Genomic DNA, 22,110 nt, shown 5'->3' on the forward strand with positions numbered 1-22,110 from the left:
GATGGGTTTTTAAATTACTGCTTTATCATTCAACCTGTTCAACACCATAGCCGAGGCATCTCAGAGGAGGTGTAACAGACTAACGCTCCGTTGCCTGAAGCACTTGTAGCATTAATGGAAGTTAATTCTGCTGGTGAAAAAGGGTTAAGTGAGTTTCACGAGCTCATAACCACAGCCAAGGAGAAGGGAAAAGCTTCTGGAGGAGAGAAAGTGGGTCTGAGATGTAGGCAGTACCACCACCATTTATGTGTTTACCACTCAGCTGGCAGCTAATGGCCCATGTATCAACTCAGGACGAAAGTGGGTAAAATGAATTGCATGCTTTAAAAGAACCATCTTTTCTTTCAGTGGCACAGCAAAACCATCCAAAATGCAACCCGGAAAGCTATTTTGAGTTTGTTCTTTTGGTAAGACACAGAAAGTGCCAAGATAAAGTCAGTCAATTCAGTATTGTGACGGGGGGAAGAAAAAGCAATAAAACCAGTGGAAGCTCTGAAGACAGGAGTCACTTCAGTGCAGGCAGCAAGAGGGATATTTATGCACTGTATATACCACTCCAAGTGCAAACTTTGCCTTACATCAATTAGCATGCACATTTCAAAGATCCTTCTGCAGCTCAGGCATAATACGATAATAGTAACGTAGCAACAATGAAAGGCTGAGGAGCCAGGGCTGGTGGCAGCCACTTCAGCCAAGATCAAATGGCACATCCCTCTTCCAGAGCATCACACACCCCCGAGTAGCAAACACCCAGAGCAGGCTGGAAGTCACAATACGATGGAGGGTGCGACAGCATGGCAGCATTTCCCAAGCATCTCCCTGTTGCTTGCAAGCTCTTCATACCCTTCACTGCACCGACTGGAAGTGAGAGGGTTTGGGTGCCTCTTGGTTTTACAGTGATGTGAGGGGGGCTGGGAGAGGAAGAAGAGGCATCAGTGGGATGTGATGATGCAAACTCGACTGCTGTTCTGCCTCCCCAGCTGTCACAGCTCGCTTTGAGGAGGGACAGGGAAGAAGGGGGTCTGTGAAGTCGCTGTGCAAAGCGCATGAGGAAGGAGGCCTGGCCCAGCCCTGATTTCTCCTTCACTGACAGAGAAGAGCGCAGATTCGCATCCCACCTGAATCACGCAGCTCTCGGTACTGAAGCCCACTCACTTATTACAGTATTACTGGTTTCTGTGGCAGGTGTGAACTAGTTCAGTTCGTTTGGATCCAAGAGCTCTCAGCAACAGACAGGACGACAAATAACTTTAGGAAAGGGGGTGTTGACAAGCTGGGATTTGTGGAAACCGACTGGAAGGATCAGGAACCTACACACACGGCTCCCCACTCCTTCAGCAGCAGACACCCCCACCATGAGAGCGTCTCTGCATTTCCTTTGCCATTGAAAAGGCATTTCAGGGAAGTTCTGCTTTAGCTGCAGTCAAAACTAGCCCTTGAGACCTGGTCCTGTCGAGGGTTCTGCCCAAGGGGATTCCTGGTACCATGAAGATGCACACAGCCCTGTGTTTCCACCTCATCCCTAAAGCCAGGCTCTACAGACTCCCTCACAGTTGTTTCATTGCCCCAGGAACACTTTCCCAGAGCAAACTGATCCCATCAGCTGAAAACGCAACTGATCAGCAGCAGGGAGCGAGCAACCTAATTCCTTGAAAGGATTATGCAGGACGTGATCCCAGACAGTACCTTCAAAGATCAGAATGTCTCCCTAGTTCAGCTTCATCAAAATCCAGCATCAAACACACCTCTAAGCAGCTATTTTCTCAGATTTCCACTGCACTAATATCTCAGTGACCATCTTATAGAACCGCATTAGACCACTGAGAAGTTCACATGAACATCGCATGTGCACGATGTCTGTCTCCACATACAACCACGGGCAGACCAGAAGTGATCCAGATGCCTTGTGCTCGTCCCCAGCAGAGCAGAACTCATTTCACACTGAGTATAAATGACAGTAGGATCATAGAATAGCAGGTGGAAGGGACCACAAGGATCATCTGCTGCAATCTTTCTTAGTATAAGCCCGGTCTAGACAACATGGCCTGGCACCCTGTCTGGCTGAACCTTAAAAACATGTCCATGTCCAACCCAACCCCACTCTGCACCAATCTCAAGCAGATTTGGATTTTTCCGGGTTTGTTTGAAGGTCTGGAAAAGGAAACCCTCAGCCAGCAGCGCGAAATCACGCGCAGCTCTGTCACGCTGAGAGCCCACACTGTAAAACCTTCACTGCTCCAATCCGGGAAGCAAAATGACAAATGACTCCAGTCAAAAGCTTACAGCCAGGACCTAAATCTTCCACCACCCCTTTTCAGCGTGAATTCATTTTAGGTGTTCTGTGAGATATATTGAAGTTCGCTTTCTTCCAACTGCAAAAATAGATTGTTCTAGTTATTAAAATTTTAAAAATGAAGGAAAAAATTGAAAGGTAAACCAGAAAGGAAATACTAGTGTAGTCAGAAGTCACAGTCATGCCAAAGAATTGCAGCAGTACTAAGACACTTGTGCTGTATTTTTGCAGGGGCACCAAGGAAGAGAAAAAGAAGACTCAGAGAGAGTCTTTTTGAAGGCAGTTTAAGGTTAAAATAAAAGCAGATGTCAAAACTTAACCTGCACTACACCAGCTGTCTGACTTCAGTGGGAGCAAGAATGGGCCAAAAATTGTTCATCTTCTGGTTATACCTCCAGCAGCTGCGGTACATTCCCTGACCTGTATGGGGTTTTACGCCTGAATCACATATTTTGCCCATCGTGGCTCTGTTCTCCAAACAGCCTTCCTCTTTTCCACTAGGCACCTCACATCATTTTTCTCTAACTGACCAAGTTCAGTCCTACACAGAAGACACTACAAAATCTCAGTTCTCCAGGAGGCTGCGGTTGGACTCCCCAGGACACAGGCTGCAAGGTCCTCTTGACAGCTGCCTTGGTCCCTCGGTCCCCATCGACCTCCTCATCGCGTCACTGCGCGTCACTCCATATTGGTTAACACGTCTACCGACATTCAGCAAGGAGAACTCCTATGCCACTCAGGCAGTAGAAACACAAATAAATATCGGATATCAAAGATTCGGAGACAATAACTGAAGAGATTGACACCTGCATGTTCGTGTATCTGGGCCCCTGAGAGTATTATGCAGAAATTACCAGTTAAAAGACTTGAGTCTTCCAACGTCTCAGTCACCCACCAGACCAGGACTTCTCAGGTCAGCCACTGTGACCTGTTTAGTAGAATATTTTCTTTTCTGACAATTGTGGATCAAGATCAACTGGAACCCTGTATCAGACTTGGGGAATAAACACTTACTGAGGTGAAAACATTTTAAAATAAAGTATCTGATTTTTTTTTTTTAAGTGAACAATATCTGAAAATGAATGTTTCATTTCAGCTTAAATAGAATATTTTTTTACTTTTAAAAAAGTTTTTACTAAGTTTTTTATTCAGCCAGCAAAACAAAAATATTCTCAATTATTTCCACAGTGCTGCTTAGATTTGAGCTCAGAACAGATTTCAGTACAGAAGAAAAACAATCAAGTGCTGTGTTGCTAAGTCCAACCAACTAATTCTTAGTTCTGCAATAGTGGACTTTTTCTTAAAGCCCCAGGTTCTTGAATCATGCAATTATATGAAAATCTCAGCTTGCTTTCCCACAGAAAGTAGAGGTTTGATAATTTGGGCTGCAAACAAAAGCTCACATGGTGGAACACTAAAGGCTTCAGTGCCCCCAACAATCAAAACATGTATTTTTCCATCTTATCGATTTTAAAGTCAATCTCTAATATGGGATGGATATTATTTGTGATTTTTTAACTCATATGGTAGGGAATATTGCAAATGGCTTTCCCGAAGCTATGGAGAAAGTTGCTTCAGGATACGCCGATCCTTTTTAACCCTTCTCTGTTATTGGCCCCTTCCCCCATTTGTTTTGGGGAAGGAAACCAGACCCATACAAACAGTAAGAGTTAATTTGTTGCAATGTATCTGAGTGTAGTAACTGATTACATTTTTCCCCAAAGGAAACTTCAGTTAATTTGGTTAGTGACTCATATGCCAGGCTGCCAATTACAACACAGATGATTACACACATAAATTCACGTCGGAGTGGCTCAACGATCACACGGAGGAAGGAGGGAAAAAAAAACCAACCAGAAATTAAAAAAGGCTCCTCTTTACCTGCCTGGGGTTGGGGATGGGTGAGCACCCACTCTTCAAGGTGCTGGGTGCCCACCAATTTCATTGGAGACCGGGTGCCGAAGCCTATGAGACTGGAACGCGAGCTCTCAGAGATGGCAATGTCTTCTAGCTTTCCATTTGGGATTTTCATTGCAGAAATGTGCTGCACACCCTCCAAAATACTGTTTGCCAGTGTCGTTAGAGGAATCCACGCACAAAGAGAGCAGGAAGGAGGTTAAATAAGCAGTGCTTGGCAGTATATCAGTAAATAATTTAAAGATAACCTGTGCATACCAATAAAAAATAAAAATCCAATGAAAGAAAGTTTTTACAAAGCTAGTCCCACTTCTGAAGCGCTATATATTCCTAAGGAGGAGTGGGAGAAGGGGAGGAAAGAAGCCGGACAAGGAGTCAGAGTCTGATACTATAAGATGAGGAAAGCCCAAGGCAGGAGTTAGAAAGGAATTCCTCCATGCCTCATCAATTGGCCAACAAAATCAATACTGAGGGGAGTTGGCCAAGCTCCTGAATACATACATTTAGAGAAAATTAGACTTTGCACTTAAATGCAATAGGAAGCTCTGACATTTGGTGGAGAACGTAGGAGGAAGAAGGTGTTCTTTTATCTTAAATGAAAGCTGCTTCACTGGCCTAAAATGTATTTCTACCTAGACATTCCTCTAGATAAAGAGCTGTATACATTTCCTTCAGTTAGGGTCAGCAGGCTAGCCATAGGATAATTCATGCCGTTCTTTGCTGGAGAGGTCAAAATCCTCTACAAACAACAATTAAGATTCGTGGCACCAGGGTAGTATTATTCTCGTTTTACAAGGGAATAAATAAAAGGATGTAGTGGCTAAGAGATTTGCCCAAGGTCATTAAGCAAGGCAGTGGCAGAATCCAGCGTTACACACAGACACCTGGTTTCCCATCCTCACCTCTCACCAGTAGGCACCAACCCTACATTGGCCTTTATTAAAGAACCATTACAAAATGTATTAATTTTCATTTGGAACTATGTAAATTGACTTTCCCAAAAGACAGCAATTGGCCGTTAAATAAATATCAAGTGATTATTACAATCATATTTGCTGAAGGGTGGATCATCAGCATAATGTGCTGGGTTCAATAAAAAGGTTATTGCCTGTCAAATAAACGTGATGAGCAGAGCCTGGACTGATGTGAAGCATACTCAAGTCACTGGGCTTTAGTGGGAACCACAGCTGCTCAAGCACCTTTCGGGGTCTGAGTTCAAGTACTTTTTGCAATATGTAGGGAGAAAACTGGCACTGCCAAAGCAGAGAGAAATCCATCAGGAGAGCCCTAAGGCAGATTCTGGCACCCTAAACTTGATTATAAGGGTAGTTAAGTCTCACCAATTTCTGTAAAAACAACTCAGTGCGAGATGCTGTTCTTAGCAAGGGTAAAGGTGGTAGAAATCATTCCTGTAGTAAGAAAGGGTAAAATGACTTTAGTGTTGGTGCTAAATTAAGTGCAGATACAAGAAGCTAAGGATCTTGCTTCTGTTTTTATTATAACTTAGCAGAAGGGGAGAGCTGTAAATACAGTTGGATGGTCAGACTATGTCTTTTAGAGAGGTGGTCTGAGCACAAAGGAAGCTATTTTAAATTGCCGATTTCTTCTATGTTTGTCCAAAGTCTGAGTTTATAAGAACAGTGTTTGTTCTCTTCCAGACCGCCATGGATGCACCAAAAAAATCTTTGTACCCTGCAGATCTGATTGTCATTTGCCATTACACACTAAGGCAAGCACCCCGCTATAAACTGTAGGCATTCATTTTCAGTCTGCTTCACTCTGCCAAAGCAGAGTGAAAGGACATTATTACAATAAACCCTCCGTTCTGATGCAGTTTGTCAGCGTAAGCAGCATCTTTCACTGCAACAACAACTATCCCTGCTGTCTCCCAGCAAATATTGTTCTTTGCAAAAGCTAAGAGCCAAAGAGTCAATGCATGTAGCAACTGCTACTTCTGGTAAATAAACAATTTGTTTTCTAAATCGGCTTTTGCAGCCCCAGGTCCGGGCAGAAGGCAGAGAGGAGCAGTTCGGAATTGCAGCACTAGGTGGCAAACCTCTAACAAGAAGTGACTTGGGGAGCAGAGCCTCCAGCAGCCACCTGACAGCAGCCCGCCTTGTGGAAAAATGGGCTTGATTTAAACACCTAATGTTTCCCATTAAGAGCTAATGTCCTCCTTATATGCTGGCACAGAGAAGTGGCTAAAGCACACAGGACAAGCTGTACCGCAGACACTGCTCGGAGAGAACAATTCTTACCCTTCTTATCTGCAGACTTTACCAAGAAGTTCTTTTCCTGTTAATGTTTCCCTAAAATAGTTACTTTTTCTTCCCTCCCCCCTCACATTTAGTGTGTTTAGCGCTTTGCTACTGGAAACGGCTGAAGGTTGAGATCTGAATTTTAGAAGATACAGGCTCTGCTCCATTCAGAGGGACACGGTCTGGGAAGAGCGGGATGTGGTTTCACCACCAGGCAGTGCAGTCACGCACACACACCCGCACAAGCCAATTAGAATGTTAATAATAATTAAGTGTCTTACTCCTAAGACGCTCCTGCACAGGGGAATGCTAAAGTGCCAGTCAGCTCATTTCATTACACGCAGCCAGACACCTCTCAGACCTCGCGTATTTGCTAAGGGAGCGGAGCAGAGCGATTCCAGTTCCAGCCAATCTGATTTCAGATGATCTGCTCAACAAACAAATTACAGCAGCCTGCAGAAAGAAGGATGGACCAGAAAAAAAGTCCAGCTGTGGCAGCTGAGCTGTGCCTTTCACTTCTAACCAAGCCATAGCAAATAAATACAGGGCGAAGCCTACAGATTTCCCGTTTGCGGGATTTTGTGGGAGTCTTTATCGAGCTTTGGTTCACACGCTTCAAAGCGGCTCCATTTCAGATTTGAGATAATCCCCTAATTAAACACAAACTCAGCCTTAAGCTGCACGTCATCTGATTTCTACCCCAAAAATCAGAACTGGACATGGACTTGCTGGAGCTGTTGAGTGTGTTCAGCTCTGAGATTACGTTTAACCGGCCTCGGGTCGCATCCTGTCCGTCCGAGTCACCCACATTCCTCACCTCCGTGGCCGTGTCTGGTTCACAGCCGAGCACGACACACTGCTCATTCCCAAACTGCACCATTCCAGATGGGAGCTTGCAAACAGCTCTGTACTTTGCTGGGCACTAGGGAACGGTGGGTTTGCTGCTGAAAAAGCTCCTGGGTTCAAGGTTTGCCTGCTGCTAACAGCCAGGAGAAGGCTGGAAAGAAAGGTTTGGATACAATTCTCATGAGCAGAACCTTTGGAGTGACTCAAGAGTTTTGGAGTTTTGTTGTCCCTGGCTGAAAATTAATGAATGTAGTACATTTCTGATAGCAGAAATGTTCTGGCTACTTTTCACCCAAACCTCTACTTTCAGGAAAAGAAAAAGAAGTGAGGCTAGAAGCAAAATCTACAGGAGCATGGAAACAAAAAGCCCTGTTTATTCAGAGCACACTCCAAATAAAGCAGATACAAAATAAGTTAAAGCAAGACTGAGTCATTCACATTTCCAATAAACTAAAGGGAAAAAAAAATCCCATCATTTTTCACTCTATTTCACATCAGAGAACAATCACAGCAGACTACTCACTTAATGCGATGATAACTTTACCCCTGCCCCAAGGGGCTTCTCTGCCTCCCTTGCATAGCTCTGAAAATTATCACATTTGCCCCCATTTTATGTCCCTCCCCACATGCAGTTTGCTGTATTTCAAACACTTTGGGTTCACACAGCTGCCTGCTTGCACTTTCTTTTTACTGTCCTTTGATTTTTACCAGCTGCCAGAGAAAGAAGAGATACACAAAGCCATGCATCTGATTAGAAGTGCGTGACACATAACACTACACCTGAGTGTACATCTGAGTTTACCCAGCTTCAGTTTGCCCCAAAGATCAGAAGTCTGAGCAAAACCAAGCCAGTCCAGCAACTCAGATCCACAGACAAAGAACAACGGTAGGTCCCTCTGGCTCTTGTTATATTTCTGCAGATAAACCAGAGGAGATGCCGCTGGGCCAACTCACTGCCGAGGCTGAAATCTTGCCCACCCACCTTCAATTTTATCTTCAGGCCTTAGGAAGTAAAAAGCTAAATGAGGAATCCAAACTGAGGACTCAACTTTCTGTTGAGCTAGAGCCCTTTTAAGCTGCTGTAGAATGTTTTGTTAAGCCCTATAGAGGTATTAATGACTTTTATTGCAGAGGATCGGTGAAAAGAATCACTTGGGTTAGGAGGGACCTTGGAGATCCCCTATTCGAACTTCTGCTCAAAGCATAACTAAATTACAGTGCTACAGACAGCACAAGACCTTTAAACAGAAGTCAGCAGATGTGGAAAAGTTTGTAAGTAAAAGTTTTCCCAGAGCTTTTTAAAAATTTTTCTGCAGGCTTAGCAGTATACAAAGAGTGTTGGTTCTAGAGCAGAGCAGCTGCTCTGGTGCTCAGATTTTTCTATTCTACATCACTGCTGTGCTCTGAGCTTCTAAAAGCATCACAGGAGGTGGGATCAGAAGTAGATGGTGGAAACCAAAAGGGAAATGCTTGCATTTGAGTTTAGCACAAAAACCTATTTGTAATGGCACAGGAGAACTGAGGGAGAATGGAGTGAACTCCTACAGCGAGCTCAGTGCTTGAGGTGCTGCCAGAGCCAGGCAGAGAACCCCCAGCATCCTGGGCACTCATGCGGGGATCCAGACCCACAGCCATGCTGCTGGCTGAACTGGAGCCCTATTTGAAGCCGGCTGGTTTACATCTCCTGCCCACTTTGTACAAGATCAAATTCCATCCACTCTCTCTTCAACAAGAGATTCTCAAATATTGCGAATTTCAAGCAGAAAATAGCAACAAAAGGTGCAAAAGAAAAGTTTAAATAACTCTAGGTGATTTGCACTAGCATTACTCTGCACATACAAGCTTTTAAACCGTGGAAATAATGAAGTGTTCTTGAAAGCCATTTTCCTCTCAGTCATACAGTAATTAAAAAAATCGGTTTTATTGTCATTGCAAGGCATCAGTGAAACTGTATGAGAATGTCTGAAAATGTAAGTAGTAGTAAAAAAGTCAAATAGTCTGAGCTTTGTTATTCACATTTGGCTAATAAGACTAATGTTAACTTATGGAGGCATCACTGGCTGTAAATTACGGGAAAATGAGCTGGGCAATTAGCTGGAAGCAAAATAAGCATCCTCACCTTCCGTAAAACACAACAAACTATTTAATAAATAAGTGTTTGAACAAATAATCACTTGATCTTGAGGGTTGTGTAACCGAAGTTTTCAATCACTTCTCCTAAGCTGCCGAGAGTTTCAGGATTCTGGAAGTTATATCATTTTGTCAACCTTCAATGCACAGAAATGTTGAGGCATGTCCCCACAAGATGATTATCTGTCTGCCTTGCAGTTGAAAGCCATTAGATGTTACTTTTTACATTAGCTGAGAATTGCTCAGTTGCAGTTTTTAAGTTTGTTAAGGATGACAAAGATGAGCATGACAGACTTGCAGTGATTAAATGCTTCTTGAATTTATTTCACAATGTGCTAAATGTTTCTTATGATACAATCTCAAAATTAGAATGAACTGATCTTGTACCTACTGAAGTTTATGACATGATGAATTCTTCAGAGAGTAAATTACAATGAAACATTGATAGCAAATTACTCAGTTATAAATGTAGCTCATCCAAAAACACATCATGACAAAAACAAAGCATTTTTTTCAGTAATACATGTCTGCTTTCATATCTGACTTCAGCCCATATGACTATTTTCACCTTATGCAATCACTTTCAGTGAGGGGGGGAAAGGAGGCTTCACAGTCATTGTCGAAGAGCTATAATATTACAAAAAGCTGAATGGGGATAGTTTGCTGAGAAACAGTTCATATATTACAGACTAAAAAAATATAGAGGGTTGTGCATGTACTTCACAAGGGTTGAATTTGGACATGGTGTATTTCTCTGTAGTTCAGAGTCCTAGTTCTTTCAATTTCTTATAATTTGTAGAATTAATTATGTCCATTTCTACCTCAAATGCAGAAGGGGGATAAATAATTTCCTTGGATAAATAGACCTGAACGGATTGCAGAAGACCACAAAATATTGATTACATTGTTTGAACTTCAAATTAAGGCACAAATGAAGGTTAATTTCAGTTATTCATGTAAAGAGTCATGAATTGGTTTAAAAATGTATTGAAAAAGTATCAAACCTCGCCTGCTCTGGTCATTGTCAGTAAGAGCAGAGAGTGAAGCAGCTGGTTCGAGTGCCGGGTTAGAGCTGGAGACCGGCGAGGAGCAAATCTTGCTCCAGGCAGCTGGAACGGGCCAGTCCCAAAGGCCTGGGGGACTGGCCTTGCATTCTGGCTTTATCATGGCATAGTTCTTCACTTCCATCCAAGTGACAAGGGTGTTGTTGCTGGAATTGCTATTAAATTTGCAGTGTGATTGGTCTGGAGTCCTCACGCACACACGACTTCAGGATGCTGCACTGAATTCAGAGTTCACGGAGCCACAGAATCTGACCTAGTTGTGTTCACAGTTCCTCTAGAGATGTGATACAAATTTAAGCCAGGGAAACTGAGTCTTTTTCTGCAGTAAAACCAGAGAAAACGCCAGTGTGAAGACAGTTTGGACAAGCTGAGATCTGGGGCTTAACTGTCTCCTGAAGTTTAGAGCTGACAAGACAGACATCACTAAGAGAATTCAAACATCTAACAGGCTCCAGTACCTTGAATCAGCTCCCCGAGTGGCATTATATCCCCACAAAGTCACTCTCCAGCTGTGACAGTCTCTCATTAAAATGGTGTGACCCACAGAGCTTCCCTGCTTACATCTTGACCACTTTGAAATAACCCATGAGAAGTTTCTGTCTTTAGCTGCGAAGTGGACCAAGGCTTTTTGACATTCCTCTTCAACCCAGTGCTTTGGAGTCAAATGCTTCCAGTATTTTAATATAAGGCCTTAGGAAGCTTTGTATGGTTTGTTTCCTTTTTAGTGTTAGCACATACCCACACCTAGCACTTCATTTTCTTAAAATATAAATATGTACGTGTATAATAAAAACATTGAAAAGTCCTAGTCAGAGTTTAAGAAGTCTTAGACCTGAAAACCTGAGCACCCAAAAAAGAACAAAATGTGCTGCTTGCAACAATTTCTGATTCTACATCCTGTCCATCACAGTGATGATGCAGAACAACACTGCAAGGGGCATTTGCTACGTAACATCAGCCGGCACCACCAAAGGTGCTGTGGATACTGCAGAGCTCCACTATAAGACTGCTGACTGTTTTCATGGCATCACATGAAACACAGAAATAAATAGCTCCTCTTCTATGATCCCAGCATGGAAGTTTTGCTCCGCTGTCTACCCCTTCTCATTAAAAGCATAAAACACAACACAAGCTGGGGATCAGAGACAGAGGCAGGCAAACACCAGACAACCACAGGGAAGGGCTCAAGGAGCAAAAGGATTGGCACTTGTGCCAATAAAGCCCGTCCTGGTGGCAGCTGGAAGTTGCACCCTTGGAAGCCAGAACTGAATTTCACTCCGAGAACAGAGCAACAAGAGGCACAGACACTCCAGACCACACAGGCACGTACACCCATTTCCTTCTCCAGAGCCTCTGTGCAGGTGTTAAGATAAACCTCTCCCCCAGCAAACTGTCATAAAACTGTTACTTTTTCTTTTCTAAAGTTCTCTTAAAAACAAACAGGCACATACTCCTTTCCTGTGAAGCAAGTTTAGGTTTTTTTCCTATTTAAATGACAAACACATCAGAAATCTTCCTCACCACAGCGCATCCTGTCTTTTCTCTGTCTGACATTTAGAGTACAAACTCTTTAGGGCAGGGTCTGTCTTTATTTCTATGTCTCATACGGAGCCAAGTCGTTCTCAGTGTTAAACAGTAGTAGAAAAGGCCCATACGCATATACAAGGTTATATGATATATGCCTAGCTTACGTATGATATACACATGATATGGTCAGTAAAACAGGCCTGTACAAGAAACCTCTCTACTTATGTACACAACAAAACAGATCCTGACTTGTGTGCCGAGGCGCGCACACACACACGGTGCAGCGTATGAAGGAGGCCCTTGTAAATGTGTATGCATGCATCTGATTTTTAAAAGGAAGAAGCAGAGAGAGGAGGACACGTTGTCCACAGTTCTCCTCTTCACGACGCTCATTGGTGAGCGGTTTGGGAAGGTGGGAGCGACTCAGTCGCACAGACACTGTGCATTGGACCGTACGTCTGAGATACTGTTGCTGCTCGGTGTGAGCCCTTTCCTGGGCAAAAGCAAAGCAAATCCATCTCTCTCCACAGTTCCCAAGCAGCAGCTCCAGTCAGGTGCCATGATGACATCAGCCTTGCTTTCGCAATTATTTAACCTCTGTCTTTCAGATCAGCAGTGAACCAGCAAGGGTGACTAATACACACATCAGCTCTGGAAAGTTATCAGCACACTAAACAGGGTGCTGGCCCTCAGGAGTGAACTATTCGTCTGTGAATGTATTTCTTTTGTATTTGGGGAAAAACTCTGTGAAATCAAACCTTATGTGTCAATAAGAAGCTACAGGCAGACCTCTGTGCCCCATGGAAACATCAGTCCTTTTGTCAGAAAGATGCAGATATGGCAAAGATGTTTGCTTTTTCTCATTTCTGTGTATTATTTTGCCCTACTCGCCTCCAACTCTGGCTCCTGCGCTCACTCTCCATACAAGCACAGAAAAAGTAGCTTCTCCTAACAGAGATCTACAATAAACATGCTGATACTTGAGACGTAAACTGAGAGGCTGGCATTATAACAGAGCCTCTAAATCAACCCCAGGACCTTGTTAGCATAATTAATGATAGGACTAGTATCTAACAAGATCCGGGACAGAAAGTAGAAAAACAGTAATAACAATAAAAAAAAAATACAGTTGCATCCCAGCAATTGCTGGGATGATTGCTGATGGTTCAAAAGCAAGTCAGATCTTGTGTGAGACAAATACATTTTATATTATGTTTAATCACACAGGAATTCTGCCGGAAATACTCAGAAGCTTGTTAGAGGAAAATATGAAAATATACTCACATGAGCAATAAAAAATTCTTGTGTGAAGGAGCTACTTTGACTCCTATCCTCATAATAGGTCCACATCTTGCAATTACAAGCATGCTGTAAAATGCTGCCTACACTGCTCCTTTCTACTCATTTGAAGCATCAGAGAAGAAGACAATACTGGTCTTGCTTCCAACTGAAACTGAGGTAAGATGGAAAAACACAAGGAAAGGGAATTGTTCAAGTTCACCTGGAAGTCAGGGGCAGAGCTAGAAATAGCATCTGCGTATAAGGGCCCTGAAAGCACTAATAAGTCGTAACAACCCTAACCAGTACAACCTGAAGCCTCCATGCTCTACCCATGAGCCCCACTTAAGCTCAACCCCAGGTCTTCAGTTGCCATATGAGCAAAGCTATTAGGAGAGCTGGTCACCAGCTGTGTCACACACAGCCACGCCTGTGCCTGACTGTGAACCTTGCTGATCTTGACCCATTCACTGATCTCTGAGCTTGACCTCAGACTTACCTCATCACTATGGACCTGCCTGGTGGTCACTGGGCTGTGCCTGACCCTGCTTAGCCTTACTAGACCTGATCCTGACCTCTGCATCGGTTTCTTGGCTTGAGGGTGGACCTGTCTCGTCACCACAAGGTTGTCTGGTGATCTGGACTCTTGGCTACCATGCCTGAGCCTGCTCTGCTTGCCTCACTGGAGGGCTGTGGGCTGGTGAGGACCCTGACCTGGCAGCCACATTGTCCCCTTCAGTTCCCCATCTCTTTGGGGGCAGCTGGTGCTTGCTGCAGCCTGACGTTATCCTAGTAGACCGCCCTGCCTCTCTTACTTCCTTCCGTAGCACCAAGGGCAGGAAGAGAAATGCCACCTGTATTTTGATACGACCAGGGAACAGATGCAAAAAGAAATTAAGGCACAAACTCAAACTGCAGCTCTTCATTGTTCACTGTTTTAAGCATGTCCTGCCTCCTACTTCATATTGGAGATTACAGCATTGCCTACCCCAACACAAGGCAGCGGCAAAAGACATTCAAGGGGTTATATGAAGAGGTTCGTGCTCTGCATCAATATCCCTTGAGAATAATAGATCTTGCCCAGCAAGTGTAGAAGGAAGGGGAATCAGGCTTTAGCAGAAGGCAGTGGTCACAGCAGAGGGCTTGAGAGCACGTGAAGGAAAGGCAGAGAGCTGGGGAGGGGAAGCACTGTCAGATTACCCAGTAGGGCAACTGGAGCATGCAGATGCTGGTAGTGGGCAGCGATTCGTGTTGGGCTACTACATAGCACGAGGGTAGCTCTAGCACTTGGAGCTGAGGACGGCAAATGGGTTAAGCACCCGCTGGATGGAGGATGTGAGACACAAAGAGCTCACGGCAGAGAAGGCCAGGTTGTCCTTTGCCTGATGTTAGATACATTCCTGCTCTTAACTGCAGCTGGGATCTGGCATCAGATCTTAGCTTTCCTGAGCAGCCTTTGGGTCAGAATGCAGCATTCCAGCAGGGTTTATCTTGCACTGGGGGACCTGGATGTCTGGAGCCCTCCTTCCACGTGGGGAGGGCAGAACAGCTCATCCAATAGTTTTGTCTCCAACTACAATCTCACTTACGTTTGTCTTTTCACATATAACAGGAGAAATTCCACATACAGCTCACGCTGAGGTTATAAGGCTGCAATTGTCTAAACCTTCATATACAGGCAATTACTGGACTTTTAATTTGGAAGCTGAAGGGGGTGACTCAACAGAAAAGGATTCAGGCTGAGTCAGCAAGGTCTTTTCCTTAGGAGTTAGATATACAACAAGAAAGCAAAATAACTTAGAGGGAGGCAGGAAAAACTTTGCAATGTGGAGGTTCAGGGTATGGAATGCAGCTTTTCCCACAGACAGTTTTTCTGCCTTGCCCTCTTCCATGCCTGGGACACCCATGTGCAGCCTGTGGAGTGACTGTGCAATTAAGAGAGGAAAAAAGAAGTTAACCCTTTGTACCTCCATAGCATCTGATACCTCAATGTCTACAAACCTCCTCAAACATGGCTTATCTATCTCAATACTATGGCTCTTTTACTAGAACTGGGCCTTGCTAGAAGTTTATTTTAATTTGGAGATCAGAAATCTCTGTCAGCCCCAGTGCTGAAGTAAAGACCAGGATCCAGGCTTCTACAGGAATGGATGTAGTGAAGGAAAACGGTGGATTACACTTCTCCAGGGTCCTGCAAGTGACTAATTAGTCTAGAGGAGCACAGAAACCGTCTTAGTCTCTCCCTGCTGGAGGCAAGCCAGGGGAGTCTGTGTATCCTTACATGAAGTAGTATCTGAAGAAAGATCAAAGGATAAGACCAAGATTTCATGGCTAGTCAATCAGGCAAGTCTGCTGAGGGTTTCAATATGATTGAATACAATAAAGGGAGAATTTCTTGGCTTAGTGACATACTAGTTATGGGATATTAATTTTCCAGATTTTACTAATATGAGTGTTAATTTCCTGGGGTCAGTTGATGGCTCTATAATTTCATACTCTTCACACAGCAAAAAACTGATGTGGGTGTTTTCAAATGTGTTGGGGGCTCAGGTGTATTTTTGAAATGTAATGTCTAAGATACCTTCACTTTCAAAAGGATTTGGAAGACTCACTTGGATACTTTGGAAAATGTTACCTTAAGCAACCATTTCCTTAAAGAGTTACTACTGAAGACAGAAAGCAAGCCTCAGTCTCCTCAGCAAATGCTTTTAGGGACCAGTTAGGAGAGATGAACGTGATCTATTACTGTCCGTTTGGCCTTTCACCAGAGCACCTTAAAGCACTCTGTAATCATCAATGCAGGAAGAATTTGCTTCCCTTTCGACCATCCCCACCCTGCCATGGGAAAGAAAAGAATTGTTATGACAATTGGGCAACTGTAAACCAGAGTAATTAGGTGAGTTGCCAAAGGCCAGGTAGCCAAACTGGGGAACTGATCCTAAGTGTCCCGGTTCCTGCTCCTCCTTTGTAGCCGATACACACAGACCCTGCCGCTGAAAGGTCAGAAAACTTCTTCCCTGGGGAAGATTTCATTTCCTCCTTTGAATGCCGAGGGAGGGGCCCCTCTAAATCACAGGTTAGGCAGGGACTCAACTGAGTTAACACAATGTATTTCCCTACACCATGTCTTGAAGGTGTAGTTAGATGTTATTACATGTATTGCAGTAGCTCCTAGAGGTCTCTGCCAAGAGCAAGCCCCACTGTGTTGGACACCGTTCACACACAGTATGAGACAGTCCCTGCTCCCAAAGAACTTTAATATTCTTTGATATTTCTGGGAAATGTTTCATGAGAGAATTTCAGCATAGAGTACAGGGCCCATTTCTTCTTTTTAACCTGGATTACACCAGGATAATTCCACTCATTCACTTCAATCCATACCTGTCAGAGATGAGACTCCAGATTCCTTATGTTTCCATCTCTCTTTTTAAAAACACTGGAGCATGTATAACAAAGAATCAGGAAATGAGTGGGCAGTTGGCATTAATTTCCTCCATGTCACCATCTTTGGTTGCTGTTGTGGAAACACAGCAAGGCACAGCAACTGCACAGAGCCATCCCCGAGCCCCAGATGGTGACCATATGATCTGTCCCTCTTATGGACCATCAACGTGTTTTTTATCCTTAGTATTTGACTTCTGCATGCAAAGAGTGCTCACCTAAATCTGCCTAACCACCACAGCACCTGGGTGCAACACAGGTCCCTTTAGGAATCCAGTAAAGACCCAGACAGAGGGTAAACAATTTGTGGAAAAAGCACAACCTGACTCAATTAGAATTCCCTCCATGAATAGCTCCCTATGTCAGAACTTAAGGCCCCAATTCATAGGGAAATCTGGGACCTATTTCCTCAGGAATTGCTAGTTATTTATGCAGAGAAAGCACTGCATTCTGATTTTGTTTTCTGGACAGTCTGGGGTGGCCTTTACTGCTCACTTGAATAGTCTGGATTTATGCTGAGCTGGTAGCAATAAGATGACAACAGATCCGTACTTCTATATGTTACCGCATGCGTCCTTCAGCACCCCAGCTCTGACCCCAGCAAATGGTGTCCACGTATCAGGAACTGCTGATCAGCTGCTGTAGATGAACACAACCCACCACCTGTGCTGACTTCGTCCAAAGCCCAACCTACACCTGGCTGGTGTAAAATGGAGCAATTTTCTATGATCTCTTTGCTAAGGAGCCCATGAACTCCCAAGGCCCAACACAGAGCTCCAGTCATGATCTGGGGAATGTTGGCATTTAGGGCAATAATGGTCCCTTATGCCAGAACCATCTATGGGCCAGAACCCCACACGTCTCATAATGCTCACTTCTCTTTGAGCTGCCTTAGGACAAGTGACAGTTATCCTTCTCCAGAAGTATCTCACTGTGCCCTTGACTCTGGCAAATAGGTCTTGTCTGTGGAGTAAGATATTGTGAGAAGAGAGTGAGCCTGGTACTCAAGCAATAGTTACGATGATCTTCCAAAACCTCCAGAGTGTATTATACGCCCTTTTCCAAGACCCAGCCTTAGCCACACACTCCTGTGCAAACAAAATTGGATCTAATTCCAACTCCTATGGCCTTTCCTAGAGTTAAACAAAGCCTTGTAGAGCTGAATGATAACAAACCACAGAGGGAGGGAGAAACTACGAAGACGTAAAAAAAAAAGCCAAACATCTGTCCCTGACATTTCAAAAATTCTTATTTGCCTAACTCCCCTGGTTTCAGCAGAGCTGTATAACTTTATACCAGCTTCACAGTCACTCTATCTTTCTTTCAAATCTTTCTTCTGATGAGCTCTGAAATCAGCAGAGGTGTTGAGGCAGACGTGTGTAGGCTGTCTCAGACAGCAGGGGCTTCAGGCAAGAAGAATTTCAGGCCAACAGTGGCAAGAAAAAGAAAAGGTTGGTGGTGAAGGAACAGAAGATGAAGAGGGAAGCAGTGAGAGGCAATTCTTGTGGTTTGGAAGTTCCTGTGGCTCTATGTACAGTCAGCATTTCTGTCTGCAAACAGAAACATTTCTGTTTGCTTTGCAAGCCAGATTTCTCAACCTTTGGCCTTCTGACCTTCACTGTATCTGGCACGATGATCAGGTGTGAGATTGTAACTCGCTGCTCGGAGGCGCAGAGCTTTTTCACTTAGTCCAGCAGCCAGGCTAGGTGGGACCTACCCTTTCCATCAGGGAACTCGAAAACGCCGACTATCTCTGTGAGACAGAGCGCAGGGTTAAAGGCTGTGCAAGGAGAAAGCCCCAAAAACAGTCTCTTTAAAAGAAGGTTTACCTGAGCTTAAATACTGCCGTGTTGTCCAATTCCAATAAAAGCAGACTGCAGGCACAAGGAGAATCCAGGCGTGAGCTGCACGTTGCTTTTGCACGGTGCTAGGAATGAAGGAGACAAGGGCTCCACCTGCTCCAAGGGCTATAGTGCTCTCTCTGTTGGATTCTGGCAGAAATAGAGAAAAGCAATGTCTTTGTGTTTGACCAGAAAGGTCCTTCAATTTGTCCTTATCAAATAAAAATAAAATAAAATAAGATTTTTTGAGGCAGTACAGTTTCTTTATACCACATGCCCGTGTTTATTGCCATATAAAATTCCCTGTTTGCCTACACCCCACCCAGGCTCTTGTACACACCTGCATAAGTCTATAATTTTATCCCATGAATCATTCTGTACCATCAGATCACACCCAAGTTACCAGAACTCTAAGGAAGTGGCAAGTTCATTATGCTGGTTTTCATCTTTCAATTTTAAAATAAAAGAACTTTTTATTGGCACCCTGAATCCACAAGTATTTTTTTTAGACAGGCAGAAAGAACATGTAAAATTAATTAATTAAATGCACCCAACAAAAGGGAGTACAAAGGAAGGGAGAGCTAATAAATGATTTTTTAAGGGGCTGTTCGGACCTGTCCTGCAGCGGTTGTATCTACCTCACAGGGTACTGCAAATCTTAAGCATTCAAAATCATGAGTCAGGCTCACCAAAAATCATGAGACTGAGGAAAAATCATCATTCTCATTTCATTTTAAAGTTTTTTGGTTTATTTGCCTCTGGGTTTTGCAACCTTGGGAGAGCATTGAGGCCATGGTTTTAGGCACTTAAGCAGCCTTTGAAGGACTTTTTTTCCCAGGAAAGGGGAGATTTTCAGCAAATCAGTTGTGTCTCATAGCTAGGTGTTCAAGGAACCTACCGAACAGCACGAGAGCTTGCAATCCAAAAGAAATCAAAATACCGTGGTGTACAAGAGCAATACTGCAGCGGTTCAGGCTACTTTTAGAATGTTCTTTGCTAGAAAAACAACTTGAAACATACTCAACAGCGTGGAGAGAGATACGCAGGCAAATATTTGCAAGTTGCATTTTTTCACTTCTGTTTACAATGTAGAGGAATCTGCTGCTGTTTTAGTGGACATTTCTCACTTTTAACTTCTTAGAGTTATCTTAGAGACATCAAAAATATCATTTGTATTGAGTGGCTTTGTAGTTCCTAGGATGAGGCTCAGTGTGCTTCTTGACTCCCAGCCATTTGGCGGCCTCTTCGTCGTTACACAACTCTACCATGCAGCAATGACACCAACTTCTTGCCATTCAATTAAAAAATGACAAGGAGCCAAAGAAGAAAATTAGATTACCTCCTGGACAACTTAAGTTCATGTAATATTGCCACTGGGTTGTTTCCTAGCCAGGACACTTAATTGCTGAGAAATGTGTTTATGGATGTGCATCTATCCATTTGGGACCAAGATACATGTGACACAATCATAACAGACCAAGACTGGCCAACAGACTGGAAGAGGCTGCCACCAGTGGGCATCTCTACCACAGTGCAAAGATTAAACATCCGTAATAATAGTTGTCTCTGATCCAGCCAGGAAATAAAAGAAAAAGCAAAGCAATGGTAGAAGTCTCTTATCTCCTCTGGAAGGATCTAGCCTTGCAGAGATGATTTGGCATTTTAGATCTGAGATGTATTTTCTTTCATACACATTCATCGTGCTTTAGTGCTTGCTAATGGAATGACAAAGAAGAAATAGTCCAAATCTAATCATGCAGCAGTTGACTACAGCTGAGAAAATGCCAGCAACGTTGAGTATCAGATACATTACTGATTCTCCCGTAGACATACTCCCTCTATTTAATGGGAGCTCCCTGTACGAGTCTGTTTAATTCTTATATCTACACAGTCACATTGACATTTAAATTCATTGTCTCCTCACCACTTTCTTCGGAGCTACCAATGTGATGTCCACCACTCCAAGTGTTGCACTCTAACCAACCTCCACGTACGTTCAGACGCTTTGTGATTGGCAGGGAGGCTCAGGGTAGCAGACAAGGTGAACCCTGTAAACATGGCAAGAGATAAGACAATCCCAAAGGGAACAATAACCGCAAAACTAGCTCACAGGGTTCAAGGGATGGAGGTACATGTACTGTTTATTTTCTGTGCTCTTGGATCAGCAGCAATTCCACATGTAAGCTGACTTCTTCAGCCCCAGCTTTAAGACCTGGAAAGTCCCTTGGCACTGAGCATTATTTAACAAAGAATATATGCTTTCTTTATCTTTTATCTATATAGGAAACAAAACAAAAACAAAACAACTGAGACATTTGAACAATGCCTACAGCTCTGACTTAGGCCATGTCTCTGCCCTTGTTTGCACTGATGTAAATCAGAGATCACTGTTAGAGATTTAAAACAGGCCTTTAAATTTCTTATCACATCGCTCCTCTGCTCCGCCAGGGATCTGTTCTGCGTGTTTCTAACAACAGCGCCCGTGCTTTTGCCAAGCCACAGTTACACATGGAATGCTTTCTCTCCAGGTACACACGGTGCCTGTCCCCTCTTTATACTTTCATATAAAACATACATCTTTCATCCTGCTCACAAGTGCACTACCAATCCCAGGGGTTTTTAACTTATTTCCCCAGCATTTGCTCAGCTGGCTTGCCCATCCCGTTTGTTTATGATGAATGTTTTATGACATAAACAATTACATATTCCCAGGTGCATTTAACCAGAAAAGCAGGAACAGAAAGAAGTAACAGACTTTGGACTGCCTGGGCTTGCATGGTGGCAGCAACAAATACATTTACATGCTTCAAAGGCACTGATATAGCTGCTTCTGCATTAGAACCGGCTGGTAATGGGTGATTTCTAATTCGCAGGGAATTTCTTATTTTGATTTGGTGCAGCTCACGGCCAATGCACCAGCATTGTCACCTGAGAAATCCAAGGCCAAGCCTTGCACGGCATCGTTGTGAAACTGCTGTAATTCTCCCTGGCAGAGGGCAGCAGTCCCCACACGCACACACACGCGCACACACTCTCACACTCACACACACACTCTGCATTGTTATAGGCGCCACACGTGCTGTGCCACAGGAACATGACACGAGAGGCAAGGCTTGGTCCGGTTTTCTGACTCTCCGCCTTGACCCCTAATGCTCTCAGCACCACGGCTGCTACTTCAGCAGCTCAACAGTCGCCTAATTTCTGGAGTATTTGGGGCAGAAATCACTGGATTAAATGTCATGGTTTAAATGATGACATTGATTTTTTTCATTTCTTCGGGAAAGTGATTTATTCTGTCCTTAAAATCCCTATAACTGATGCAGCATTGCCAAGTTTTCTCAGGAGCTCGAAACGGTGAATAAAGACCTAGAGAAAAGTTTTTCTCGTATATCTGCAGACTACTCTTACCTCTGAGCTACCAGGTCATGTCATATAAGTCATATTAGCCCTTGTTCCCTTTTTACCCTCGATTGCCGTAATTAGTGAAGAAAAACTGCTGTAGCTGATGGAGACAC

This window comes from Patagioenas fasciata, chromosome 19 (assembly GCF_037038585.1).
Source record: "Patagioenas fasciata isolate bPatFas1 chromosome 19, bPatFas1.hap1, whole genome shotgun sequence".
Classification (NCBI taxonomy): Eukaryota; Metazoa; Chordata; class Aves; order Columbiformes; family Columbidae; genus Patagioenas; species Patagioenas fasciata.